We start from the raw sequence: 13,819 nt of genomic DNA on the forward strand, positions 1-13,819 counted from the left end.
CTGGGGGGGCAGAAGCAGGCCACAGGTGCAGGCGGTGACTCCTGCAACCAGGCCCCCAGCTCCTTCCACACAACACATCAATCCCAAAGTCAGTAACTGGGGCACGGTCGACAAAAATCCCCTGCTTGATCAGACTTTAGTCAGGCTCCTGAAACATCTCCCCAGCAAGGCTCAGCTGCACATTTCCCTGCAAACTCCAGATGTAGCCGCTCCCCCACCTCTCCCCAGGCATCTGTTCATCTCACAGTTGCTGATGCTATTCATGCTTTGCCATGTCCAGGGGGTGTCTGCCTGACCTGTCCCAGCAAGAATCCTGTTAGGACAGTTAAGCCAAACTCCCCCCTTGCCCTTTGCGTTGTCTCCTCTTAGTAATTTTTCATCCACAAACCTGATTTTTGGCTGTGATTCCCCTGTGCCCATGCTGTACTCGGAGTTGAGCCCAGTTCTATTCTGAGCTTTCTGTTCAGCACGGCAACAGCTCTGAATACAGTCTGCTTTTGTGGCTTTCCTTGCTGCCCAGGTCTGGTTTGCTCTGACACTGTTACCGACTCTCTCTGGTCACTTATTTAAGATCAGGCAGTTAAGTTCAGCATCTCAACCCAGCATTTCCCAAGACCTCCTTCCAGTGAGGGGTTGCCCGCCCCAAGCCCCTTCTGGTCCACTCCCTACAGACCAGTCCCAAGGTTTTTCAGGTCCAAAAAAGCCCCTGGCCAGGCTGTGTATGGTCAGCCCTCCACAGGCTCTGGGCAGGAGGATGGAACACAGCCCAGGTCCTCCCTCATTCAAGTTCTAGAACCTTATGGTCACCTCTTCTGGGCAGGCTTCCTGATTTCCCACAGCAAAGTCAATCACTAGGAATGCAGGAGAAATGTTTAAAGCACCAGCTGGATTATTTTTAGTGCAAGGCCACTCACCCCTCCTCTGAGAGGCCCTCATACTCTGCACCTGCTGGGACAGAACACCTGGCACTATGGTGGTGCACCTGTGCCCCCCCGAGACCCATGGCATAAGCTTAGATCCTTCAGCAGAACAACTATGACCCAGAACAACGCCGAGCCATTCAGTAAATACTGGCTCATAAAATGAATGGTTAAAAAAAACAAATACCATCAGCATTCTTAAACTCAAGTAGCTTTCAGGGCTACTAGGCACCGCTGCCCCTTGAGTAGCCTTTCTGCAGTTGTGTTTCTTAGTTTAGAAAGGGGTGAAACTGGATTCTGGGATGATGGCCAACTGGTAGCAACCCTCAGCAGAGGTTCCTGACCAGAGGGAGAAAAAGTGGACATAAACAGACTCTATTATGCTAAAGGTGAGAAGATAAGCCAAGAAAGAAATTTGGCAAGCTGTAACTCCAAGGAAGAGCATTCAAAAAAACAAATTACTGGTACAAAGGCCACCAATTAGAGGATGGGAGACCTCTCCCCCAAGCAGGAGGCCTGCTGCAGGCTATCTGTGAGTGAGCAGAGAAAAAAAGACCTCTCATTTTCCCTCACTGGAGCTGCTAAGCACCAGGTCTGAATCTCCAAGGAGGTCCCACTTACTGAAGAGTTATTTTCCCCCCACAAGCCCAATCTCCCAGTCCACCCTTCCCCCTCACATGGTCATCTGAAGTTCTGCCCCATGCAGAACACACAGTGTTTGGTCTTTTCCTGAGAGATCTGGGCAGAATGTGGACCACCGACCATCAAGATGGAATCTGTGACTAACGGGGAACAAGGACGATGCGGGAAGAAAGGGACACTTGTCAAGAGGAGGAACAGTCCCCTGGTTATGACTATGCCCGGCCAGTGTTGGTGTTGACCCTCGGTTTTAGCTGTGTCTGGTGGGACAAGGAGTAAAACCCCTGGCTCTGACAGCACCCATAGCAGGAAAGTGGTTGCCCCATGTGCCCCTGGTCCCCAGACTCTACTGGGCCTGCAAGCAAAGGCTTACCAGGTGTGTATTGAGAACTGAGGGCAAGGGCATGGTCCCCTGACTCAAACAGAACCCTCAAGCAGAGGCTTGCTGGGTGTGAACCAAGACCTGAGGGAAAGGGCATGGTCCCATGTCTCCACCAGGGCAATGACCAGAGGCTTACTGGGTGAGGACTGAGATGTTTCAGCAGAGTGTGGTGCCCTGACAATAACAGAGCCTGCGAACAGAGGCTTGCCAGGCAGTGGAGTGAGACATGGTCTCCTGACTCCAACTGGTCTGTAAGCAGAGGCTAGCTGGGTGTGGACCGAGACCAGAGGGCAGGAGTGTGGCCCCTTGCTCCAACTAGGCCTATGAGGAGAAAAGCAGACAACAGTGTGGACTCAGTCTGGGGGGAAGGAGTGTGGATTCCTGGCTCCAATTGTGCTGTTGAAGACCCCTGAATCCCTTTCTGTTAAGCAGGGTTTGCACTACCTGAGACAAATTAATTGGAACTCATGTCTGGGGCTGTCCACTTGGGGACATTCTGAGGTTAACCTTTGAAGTTTTGTAGTGGAAAACATCTGAAGGGTGGGGGCTGGGTACTGCTGCTGTTTGTATTTCTTCACAGCCAAGATTTAAACCTAATACCATGCCTTCTTAGGATAGGGTAGAGGTTGGCTGATATCAAACAGAGCTAGCTTATGCTATCTCATGATGTAGGTCCTCAGAGTCTTTGGTCAAAACTCTGAAAAGGGCCTTTGTAAGATGCAGGAGATAAGTCACAATTCCAAAGCCTAGCACTTTGGTAAGGGGCTATCTCTACTACCTGGAAACCCCTCTTCAATGTCACCCTACCAGTTCTAATAAATAATGGTGGAAATAAACATGGTGCGGACCCAGCAAAAGAACTCTGGCAACGTGAATAACCAGAGTAGATCAACTCCCCACCCCAAAGAAATGGTAAAGGAGATACAGCTGAAGGTGCCATGCATAGACAAATGGCAGTAATGTCAGAAATTAAATTCAGAATATAGATAGCAAATAAGATAAATGGAATGGAAGAAAAGATAGAAATTGAATTCCAAAGATTGTCTCAATGAATTAAAAAATTCAAAGACAAAGGCACCAAAGAAATGGACATAACGAGAAAGGAGATAGCAGAGCTCAAGGAAACAAAATAGTTAGTTGAGGAGCTGCAAAATACAGTAGAATCCCTCAGTAATACAGTTGGCCCGGCAGAAGAAAGTATCTCTGAAACTGAAGACAAAGCTTTTGAATATTCCCAAATGCTCAAAGAGGTAGACAAATGGAGAGCAAAAACTGTCATTCCCTGAGAGAGTTGTGGGATCATTCCAAAAGATCAAACATTCGTCTTATAGGAATTCCCAAAGGAGAAGAGAATGGTCCTAAAGGTACAGATGCTCTACTCTAAGAAATCTTGGAGGAGAATTTCCAAAGCAGTTCAAGAGATACAGAACTTCAGATAGCAGACAGTTTCAGAAGGACTCAATCCAAATAAGGTATCTCCTAGACACACTGTGCTTAACTTTGCCAAAGTTAAAACAAAGAGAAAATTCTGCAAGCAGCCAGATGTAAGAAAACCAATACCTACAAAGTGAGAAATATCAGAATGACTATAGATCTCTCAGCTGAAACTTTTCAAGGCAGAAGAAGATGGTCATCTACCTTCAGTCTCCTACAACAAAACAACTTCCAGCCTAGGATCCTGTATCCAGCAAAACTGAGCTTCATTTCTGATGGTCAAAATGAATACTTTAATGATGTACAAATGTGGAAGAAATTTTCCATAACTAAACCAGCTCTCCAGGATATTCTCAGATCCATCCTCCACAATGACCAGTGTATGCTCTAACTCCAAAGTAAACTCACCCAGAAATTTTTGAACAACACCCAAATTCCACAGTGGTGAAAGGATTTAAAATGTCCACTGGACATCCAAAAATCATGACACTCCAAACACAACCAGGCTTATCAATTAACTGTCCTCTAAAGGGTGGTGCCTGTGGCTCAGTGAGTAGGGTGCCAGCCCCACATACCGAGGGTGGCGGGTTCAAACTCGGCCCCAGCCAAACAGCAACAAAAAAATAACCAGGCGTTGTGGTGAGCGCCTATAGTCCCAGCTATTGGGAGGCTGAGGCAAGAGAATCACCTAAGTCCAGGAGCTGGAGGTTGCTGTGAGCTGTGTGATGCTGCCATGGCACTCTACAGAGAGCGATAAAGTGAGACTCTGTCTCTAAAAAAAAAAAAAATAATAATAATAATAATAATAAATTGTCCTCCAAAGACACACAGGCTGGCTGACTGGATACATAAACTCAAACTGGATATCTGCTGTAACAAGAGTCTCACTTTACCTTAAAGGATAAAAATAGACTCAGGGAGGGACTTCTATAATACAGACAAATGGAAACAAGAAAAAAGCAGGGTTACTATTTTAGTTGCAGTTACAATTGGCTTTAAACCAACAAAGATAAAAAAAGATAAGGATGGTCACTACATATTTGTCAAGGGAAACACCCAACATGAAGATTTCGATAATTAACATCTATGCACCCTACCAGAATGCTCCTCAATTTAAAAGCAAACCAGAATAGATATAAACAACTTGATATTTTCCTGCACTATAATAGTTGGGAGATTTTAACACCCCTCTGACAGTTTTGGAGTTTTAGATAGATCCTCCAAGAAGAAACTAAACAAACAAATAGTAAACTTAAACCTGACCCTATAACAAATGGACTTTACAGACCTCTACAGAACATTTCATTCTAATAAAACTGAATACACATTCTTCTCATGAGCCCACAGATCATCCTCCAAAATAGATCATATCCTAGGCCACAAGTCTAACCTCGGCGAATTTAAAAGAATACACATCATTCCTTGTATCTTCTCTGACCACCACCATGGAATAAAAGTTGAACTCAACAGCAACAGGAATCTTCATACTCAAACAAAGTCATGGAAACTAAATAATCTTAGGCTGAATGATAGCTCGGTCAAAGACAAGATTAAGAAGTAAATCACCAAATTTTTGGACCAAAATGATAATGAACACACAAATTATCAAAACTATGGGGTACTGCAAAGGCAGTCCTAACAGGGAAATTTGTATCATGGGAAGCCTTCATCAAGAAAACAGAAAGAGAGGAAGCCAACAACTTAATGAATCATCTCAAGCAACTAGAAAAAGAAGAACATTACAATCCCAAACCCAGCAGAAGAAAAGAAATAACCAAAATTAAGGCAGAATTAAATAAAATTGAAAACAAAAGAATCATTCAGAAGATCAATGAAACAAAAAGCTGGGTTTTTTTTTAAAAGATTAACAAAACTGATAAACCCTTGGCTAACCTAACCAGAAACAGAAAAGTAAAACCTCTAATATCATCTATCATATATAAAGGAGAAATAACAGACACCTCAGAAATTTAAAAAATCCTCAATGATTACTACAAAAATATTTATTCCCAGAAATATGAAAATATGATGGAAACGGACCAATACCTGGAAGCACGACACCTTCCTAGACTCAACCAGAAAGAATTTAAAATCTTGAATAGACCTGTATCAATCACAAAAATAGCATCAATAATACAGAATCTCCCTGAAAAGTGAAAACACTTAAAGAAATTGGCCTGGGAGAATATTTTTTATGAGGAGGACCCCCCAGGCAATTGAAGCAACACCAAAAATACATTACTGGGATCTGATCAAACTAAAAAGCTTTTGCACAGCCAAGAGCACAGTAAGCAAACAGACAACCTTCAGAATGGGAGATTTTTGCAGGTTATGCTTCTGACAATGGTCTGATAACTAGAATCTACAGATAACTCAAACTAATCAATAAGAAAAGAACAAATACTCCATTTCTTTGTGGGCAAGAGACTTGAACAGAAACTTCTCTGATGAAGATAGGCACATGGCCTTCAAACACATGAAAAAATGCTCAACATCCTTCATCATCAGAGAAATGCAAATCAAAACCACTTTGAGATATCATCTAACTCCAGCAAGATTAGCCCACATCACAAAATCCCCAAACTAGAGATGCTGGCGTGGATGCCGAGAGAAAGGAATGCTCCTACACTGCTGGTGGGAATGCAAGCTAATACGTCCTTTTTGGAAAGAAGTTTGGAGAACACTCAAGGAACTAAAAATAGACCTACCATTCAATCCTGCAATTCCTCTTCTAGGTATATACTCAGTTGATCAAAAATCATTTCACAACAAAGACATCACCACCAGAATGTTTACTGCAGCCCAATTCATAATTGCCAAGACATGGAAACAGTCCAAGTGCCCATCGACCCATGAATAGATTAACAAATTGTGGTAAATGTACACTGTGGAATACTATGCAGCCATAAAAAGGATGGAGACTTCATATCTTTTATGTTTACCTGGATGTAGCTGGAACTTGTTCTTCTGAGTATAGTATCTCAAGAATGGGGGGGGTGAAAGTATCCAATGTACTCAATACTATTATGAAATCAATATATAATCACCTATACATTGATAGGAATGGTAAAACATAACTATAGTCCAGAAAGTAGAAGGGAAGAGGAGAGAGTGGGGAAGGCAGGGGTAAAATGGGAGGGTATTTGGGGGGACCTCACCTAATGTGCATGATACAATGGTACATTTCAAAACTATTAAGAAATAAGAAAAAATAAAAAGCCTTCTTCTGAAAAAAAAAAAAAAGAGGGGGGTGAAATGGAATAGAAATGGCAAGAAGGTCAAGTTCACCTGCGAAATGCTAAAGGCTAGCTCTTTGAGAAATTCACAATATACATTAACACAGGCTGCCTGGTCTCTTGAAGTTTAAAAAAAGAAGAAGAAACTCATTTAATTTTCAGTAGCATTCAGATTTGAGCTACAGAATGCGTTTTCAGCTTCTTTGCTATTTTTTTTAGCACATCTATTTACACAGGCCAGAAGTTTGGCTTGGTGCCCTAAGCCGTCACTGTAAGGCTGCTGAGACCTGGTTCTCCAAGCCTTTTTTGGAGTATAATTTGCCCCAGGCCTTTGGAGGAGGCTCTATAGGCAGCTCACAGAACCAAACAATGCCTCTTTTCTTTCATTGTAACTAGCAGCTAAGGGTAAACTAGGCATGTTTAAGGCAACAACTGCATCTTTCTTAGCACAAAGGTTAGAACGCATTGTGTGAATAAGAAGAAAAAAGGTGTCTCCTCCACGGGACAATCCTGTGGAAGTCTGAGGCTCCAGCAGCCCAAGTGCCGAGCTCCCTGCCACCTGCCTTGTTTTGCTGTCTCTGTAGGCTGTGTCTAACTTCTGTCTAATCACAGACCACTTTTAGTTAAAGTGCACATCTGGTGCAAAAGGATCAGGGTGGATTCCCTCAAATTCCAACCCCAAGTCAAACAGATCAAGAGAATAGTGTATGGAAGAAAACAGATGATACCTTTAAAAACAGACAAAGAGGTACCAGGAAACCCTCTGAGTCTGCAAATACTGATAGTGTGGCCACAACACTCACACCAGTAAGCCGGTACAGGATACAGAGGAGACGGGGGCCTGTATCAGGTGGTACAGGATACAGAGGAGACGGGGCCCCCGTGGGCTCCCTACAGACCTAGCCCAAAACCAGGTCAACAGCTCAGCAGATGATGACAAAGCTGGCACAAGCCCTCGCACACCCCACATTTCAGGCAGAGGCAAGACCTGCCTGGAGAAGGGCCAGAACCCTGGCATACGGGAGGCAGCACATTCCCCCACCCTGCGTGCACAGGGAAACTGAGAAGCAGCAAAGATACCGTCCCCAGAGAATGCCCAGTGGACGGCCAGGAGACACAGGGTAAGAAGCCAGCCTGGGGTCCTCCTGGCTTTTTAAAAACACTATTTGTTTTTCCTAGCTCTGAACACCAGACAGCTCTAGAACCAACAGCCATGCCTGCCCACAGGTGCCAGATGGGATTTTCTAAATGCCATTTCCACTGAGGGGGCAGACCCCCTTAGAGGATTAACCATTTCCAGGGCTTAGGAAGGAGACACACAGGGATACTGGGACATGGTGTGATGTCTGAGAAACATGACAGGTGCATCAAGAGCTCTATAAGCCAACTTGCAGGAGCTTCCACTAGCCACAGATAGAGGAAAATCTGGGAACCAAATAGAGTCACGGTGATAACAGGCTAAAACGCATTAAACAAACAAGAGTTTGTGAGTTGGCTTGGCACCCGTAGCTCAGCAGTTAGGGTGCCAGCCACATGCACTGGGGCTGGTGGGTTCAAACTCCACCCCAGCCTGTTAAACAAACAACAAAAGAAAAATAGCCAGGCCTTGTGGTGGACATCTGTAGTCCCAGTTATAAGGGAGGCTGAGGCAAGAGCCCAACAGTTTGAGATTGCTGTGAGCTGTGACACCACAACATTCTACCAGGGGTGACAAAGTGAGACCCTGTCTCAAAAGAAAAAATATCAAAATTTGAGTTTATAATGAGAGAGAGAGAGAGAGAGAGACCCTCACTGGTCACCACTGTAAATAACTAGGACACAACCCCCTTGGCAAATTGGCAATTAAAGCAAAGCATTTATCATGTATCTTCCCTTTCCTGTGCAGTGGGCTTTCTGGGGGAACCAAACAGCTCTAACTGACAATGGAAAGCTGCTCTATACAAAAGCACCCCAGCTATTAAGAGAGGAAGAAGCAACACATGATGAAATGTAACACGTGAAGTGCAGACAGGTGGGGAACCATACAAGTTAAGGGACAGAGACAGAGGAAGCAGACAAACCTCCTGAGATCAGTGCTCAAGAATCAAGGGCACATCTCAGAAGACATGGGTGTCAACAAACACTTGGATAGTATGATGCCAATCTCACCCAAAGCAACGAGGCCACTGTGTTGGAGTATGGACTGGGTATCTGGTGATCAGCAGAGAGGTACTGGTAATTTTGTTTTGGTGTAATAACACTATTACTAGGTTCTAAAATTCCACATTTTTTAAGCAATGAATTCTCAAGCATGTAAAAGCAAAATGATGAAGGGCCTGGGTTTGCATTAAAATATTTCACTGTCAAAAATAACAAAAAGTGCAGGGAAATAACTATTGAATCAAGTAATGGATATACATTTTATTATCCCATTTTCCCTCTGGTGTTGGAGGTGTTTAAACATTTTATAACAAAATTTTCTTAAAAATATTATTATAAATAAAAAGTCTACAAAAATACATATTTATGATTAACTACATGTGAAAAGCAAACTCTTAAGTATTTCCAGGCAAGAACTGCTCTTCAGAGAATCTCCCAATAGTGGCTGGGTGTGGTGGCTCACACTTGTAATCCCAGCACTCTGAGAGGCCAAGGCTGGTAGATTGCTTGAGCTCAGAAGTTGGAGACCAGCCTGAGCAAGAACAAGACCCCATCCCTACTAAAAATAGCCAGACACTGTGGCAGGCGCCTGTAGCCCCAGCTACTTGGGAGGCTGAGGCAAGAGGATCACTATGCCTAAGAGTTTGAGGTTGCTGTGAGCTGTGACGCCACAGTATTCTACCAAGGGTGACAACGTGAGACTCTGTCTCCAAAAAAAAAAAAAAAAAAAAAAAAAAGATCTCCCAACAGTTTCTCTCTCAATAAAACCATACCACCCCATATCCAGACAGTTTGGGAATCACTACCTAAGGAGCCCGCACAGTGGGTACCTAGGGCATCCAGCACACCACAGCTCTGTTAGAAGGCAGACAATTCTCTGTGTCCTGCTAACTGCACACAACATTTCCCCTGCAACAATAAAAACAGTAACATCGAGAACATTTTGAAATAAAACAGGAAGGTAACATGCAACAAGGAGAAAGCCCTGATGTGTCAACGTTAGAACTGGTGAACAATTATAGACCTTCAGAATGGAGTGTTAGGATGTCCTGTCACGAGAGCTGAGTCTGACTGTTTGATAGGGTGTTGCCCTCTTAATCCCAGAGAGAGCTTTGCAAAAAGAAGCAGTGTTTCTTTACGTGCATCCACAGATGGATGAATGGGACTCAAGCCACCCAGAAGACACGAGGGTACAAACTGCTGCCAGTGGCCTGACAGAGCCCTTGCCTGCGTGGTGCACTCAGGGAGGCTAGATGCATTGCCCAGTTAAACCTGAGATACAGGGGCCCTAACTGGAGCAGAGTGAACCCCGGCCTTCTATGCATAGAGCTTGGCTATGAGGCTGTGGATGATTCCAGGGATATCCCAGGATGCTCAGAAGGGCAGGGAAGGAACTTCCCCGTAGGTAATGGAGGTTGGAGGATGCACTCATATTTAACTTGACTAAAAAGTTATCAGTTGGGTACTTCTGGGTCACTGCAATTTAAGGTTGCAAGTACACACCTGATGCATGCACTGTTGGCTCCCTGGGGGTGACACAGCAGAGGGTGGGAAAGAGGGAACTAAGTGATGACTTTGTAAGTGCACACAGCCAGCACAAGTGGCCAGGAGAGCATCAGAGTGGAGTTTAATATGTAAAATGGCCAGGTAATAATTTGGGATAAATAATCCAAGTCATACATGGTCAACAAAGGGCTCTCAGCCATGGGTTTCCGGAAAGAGGAGCTGGGGAGTCGATTTAGAGCAGAAACTCTAGTGCGGAGAAGGCTGCCAAGTGACAATGATGCCGGGAACCAGTGACCTTCCAGGATTTCATGCGGCAGCTCCCAGGGCCAGGGCAAAGCTTCATGGTTCACGTTAGCTTTCTGCCTTGCACCTGACCTCACCACCTAGCCCTGTCACAATCTATTTCTGATTGCTTCTATACGCTTCTCCTTCAGACACGGCCATGTTTGAATGTTCCTGTCAAAACTCATGTTGAAACTTAATTGAGATTGTAATGATCGGTGAATGGCTTAAAGCTATTATCATGGACAGGGTTAGTCATCACGCGAGCGGACTCCTGGTCAAAGGAGGCATTCAGCCCGTTTCTCTGTCTCTCACATTCGCTCCCTCACCATGTGACCAATGCCTTCTGTCTTGGGATGGCCCTCCTCAGATGCAGCACCATGCTCTTGGACTTCCCAGCCTCCAGAACCATGAGCCAAATACATTCTTTTATTTGTAAAGTAACTAGTATGTGGTATTGTTATAGCAACAGAAAATGGACTGACATGCCCTGGAAGCTAAGATCCCCCTTACTCACATGTCTTCACTGCACACTGACTAACAGTGCCTGACTCAAGTATGCACCAGACACTTATTTTGGCTGGCCTAAAACCTAGGTAACATCTCTAAAAACAGATGCACAAACTAGACGGAAACAGACAAAAACTCTGGTGCCAGGTGGCAAAGAGAGATTTCTTTTTCTTTTTATAATTGTCCTCATTGTTGGTATCATTTCTCTCCCCCCCTCCCATATATATGTACATACATGTACGTATATATGGACACACACAGAATTTGAAAAGTACTCTGGGTGCTTCCATCAGGTCAGTAACTCAATTCAGACTCTACATGCTGCAACATTCCTTAATTTCTAGGTTTTACATTGGTAGGCCAGGGGAAAGAAAAGTAATTTTCATTTTATATCAAAAGACACACTGAAGCCAAGTGAAGGGTGGATTTAAGATTTTGGGCCAATACTCAAAGCTATAATTTCTTTCCTAACTTTCTACAACTCTGATGTTTTTATCCTCCCTACCAAGAATACGCACTATACTTCAGCAGAAAGGTGTGATGCCCCAGCTCTCACCTCCATCCCACCTCGCCCCTACCGAGCAGCGCACCTGAGCACCCGAGCTTCCAAGCACTGGGGCTGTGAGATCCTGGCTCTCTCCTCCCGTCCCCTTTCTCAGCCAGCACCAGACAGGGCCCAGCACCCTGCTTCTCTGTCACCGGATGAATCATCTGAGTCAGCTACCGAGAGAGAGCTAAAAGCCCAATCTGGAAAGGACAGACTTGAAAGTAGTAATTATATATTTTCAATTTGAAAAGTGCTTGAGATGAGAGATTCAAAATCTATTTGGGGACACATAAATAATATACTGGTAATTGGCACATTTTTAAATCATCCTTTCCATTTTAAACACTCGGGACAACTAAGGGAAGATGGTAACAAACAAGATCACGCACGTATTTCCTGCTCACTTCTTGCGTGGCACGTTCTTTACATGATTCATGTAACACATCACTTCCACAGTCACATCTTCAGAATAATCAAGAGCACTAACACCTCCACTGGAAAACTGATTAGCAGGAGCACCGGGTTCCTCTGCTCTTGATGCAGTGACCTACGTGTTCCTGTCTGCCTCTCATCCTGCGAGTTGCTGTCCACTTGCTCCATCTGTCCATAATTCCTACTAACCTTCCTTCCTGTCTTCTTTCGGATCATTTGAGCACTCTTCACTACTCCACTGTATCTTCTCCACTGGCTTTCAAAATTTACCCCTTTGTGAGTTTGGTTTTGCTTTCTTTTTTTTGTAGATACAGGCTTACAGCTCACAATAACCTTGAATTCCTGGGAGCAAGCAGTCCTCCCACCTCAGACTCTCAAGCAGCTGAGACTACAGGTGCATACCACCATGCCTGGCTAATTTTTTGGTTTTTTTAAATGAACGGATCTCACTGTGTTTCCCAGGCTAGTCTCAAACTCCAATTAAAGCAAGCTTCCTGCCTTGGCCTCCCTAAAGTGCTGAGATTACAGGTGTGAGCACTGTGCCCGGCCTCTCTGTGTTATTTTTAATGGTGGCTATAGGGTTCATAGCTTATATCTGGCATATCTTTGAATGTATTGAATCTAGTACAAAAACCTATGACGTTACTTCCATTGATATTATATAAGAATCTCACAACAGTCAATAGCACACATCCAATTATCTTCTCTTGCCCTCCATGCACTCACCACCACACTTTATTTCCATATATGTTTTAAACTCCACTGAATATCATTAGTTTTGCTTTAAGTGGCCAGTCATCTTTTAAAGAAATTAATAAATGAGAAAAAAATCTTCTATATTGACACATATCTCTGCACTGTCAGAGCTCTTCCACCCTTCCACAAACTCCACTTTTCATCTGAAGGTATAATTTTCCTTCAGCCCAAAGAACTTCTCCAGTTTCTTTCTTTTTTTTTTTTTGAGACAGAGTCTCACTTTGTCACCCTCTATAAAGTACTGTAGCATCATAGCTCACAGCAACCTCAAACTCTTGGGCTCAAGCAAGTCCCTTGCCGCAGCCTGTCTAGTAGCTGAGATTACAGGCGCCTGCCACAAAACCCAGCTATTTTGTTGTTGTTGTTGTTTGTTTAGAAGGCCCAGGCTGGGTTCAAACTCATCAGCCCCGGTGTATGTGGCCAGCGCCCTAACTACTGAGCTATGGACGCTGAGCCTTTTAGCTTCTTATAATGCCACTCTGCTAGTGACGAACTCTCTTGCTTGTTGATTGTAAAATATCTTTATTTCCCCTTAATGTTTAAAGGATATTCTCCCTGGTTAGAGGATTTTTTGGTTAAAAGGGTTTCTTTCTCCTCTCTCCCTCCCTGTCCATTCAGTATGTGTATGTGTTTCACTGTTTTCTGGCCGGCATCCCCTGTGATGAAGCATCAGCATATTTTACTAACTTTCTCCTTTCTGTATCCTTTGTTCCAGCAATTTGATAACAATTTTTGTTGTTGTTGTTGGTTTCTAAAACTGTGAGAAATAAATACGTGTTGTGTGAGTTGCACAGCCTGTGGTGCTGTGTGGCCAACTGAGGTGGGGGTGAGATGGAGGCAGCACCAGAGGACGCTGGGCCATCCCGCAGGGAAGGAGCACTCCCTGCTCTTGGCCACAGGGCCTCTGGGTAGACAGAACGCAGCCCACATCTTGACCACATCTCCTCTACTACTCCCTCCTCCCACCCCCCACACAGGTGCTTCTCTCTGGCTCTCAGCACCCACCTGACAGGGGTGATGTCTCCCTTCCACCTCT

General features: G+C 44.3%; 1 protein-coding gene and 1 pseudogene across 1 annotated transcript in view; both read right to left on the minus strand.

Annotated features, from left to right (window-relative positions):
- Positions 1-1,003, minus strand: part of LOC100945842 — a 5,971-nt pseudogene extending 4,968 nt beyond the window's left edge.
- The window catches only part of GABRG3 (gamma-aminobutyric acid type A receptor gamma3 subunit), a 585,376-nt gene that overhangs the window by 437,728 nt on the left and 133,829 nt on the right, over positions 1-13,819 (minus strand). The gene's annotated exons all lie outside the window — the stretch shown is intronic.

This window comes from Otolemur garnettii, unplaced genomic scaffold, assembly GCF_000181295.1.
Source record: "Otolemur garnettii isolate 467f Iridium unplaced genomic scaffold, OtoGar3 scaffold00170, whole genome shotgun sequence".
Lineage (NCBI taxonomy): Eukaryota > Metazoa > Chordata > Mammalia > Primates > Galagidae > Otolemur > Otolemur garnettii.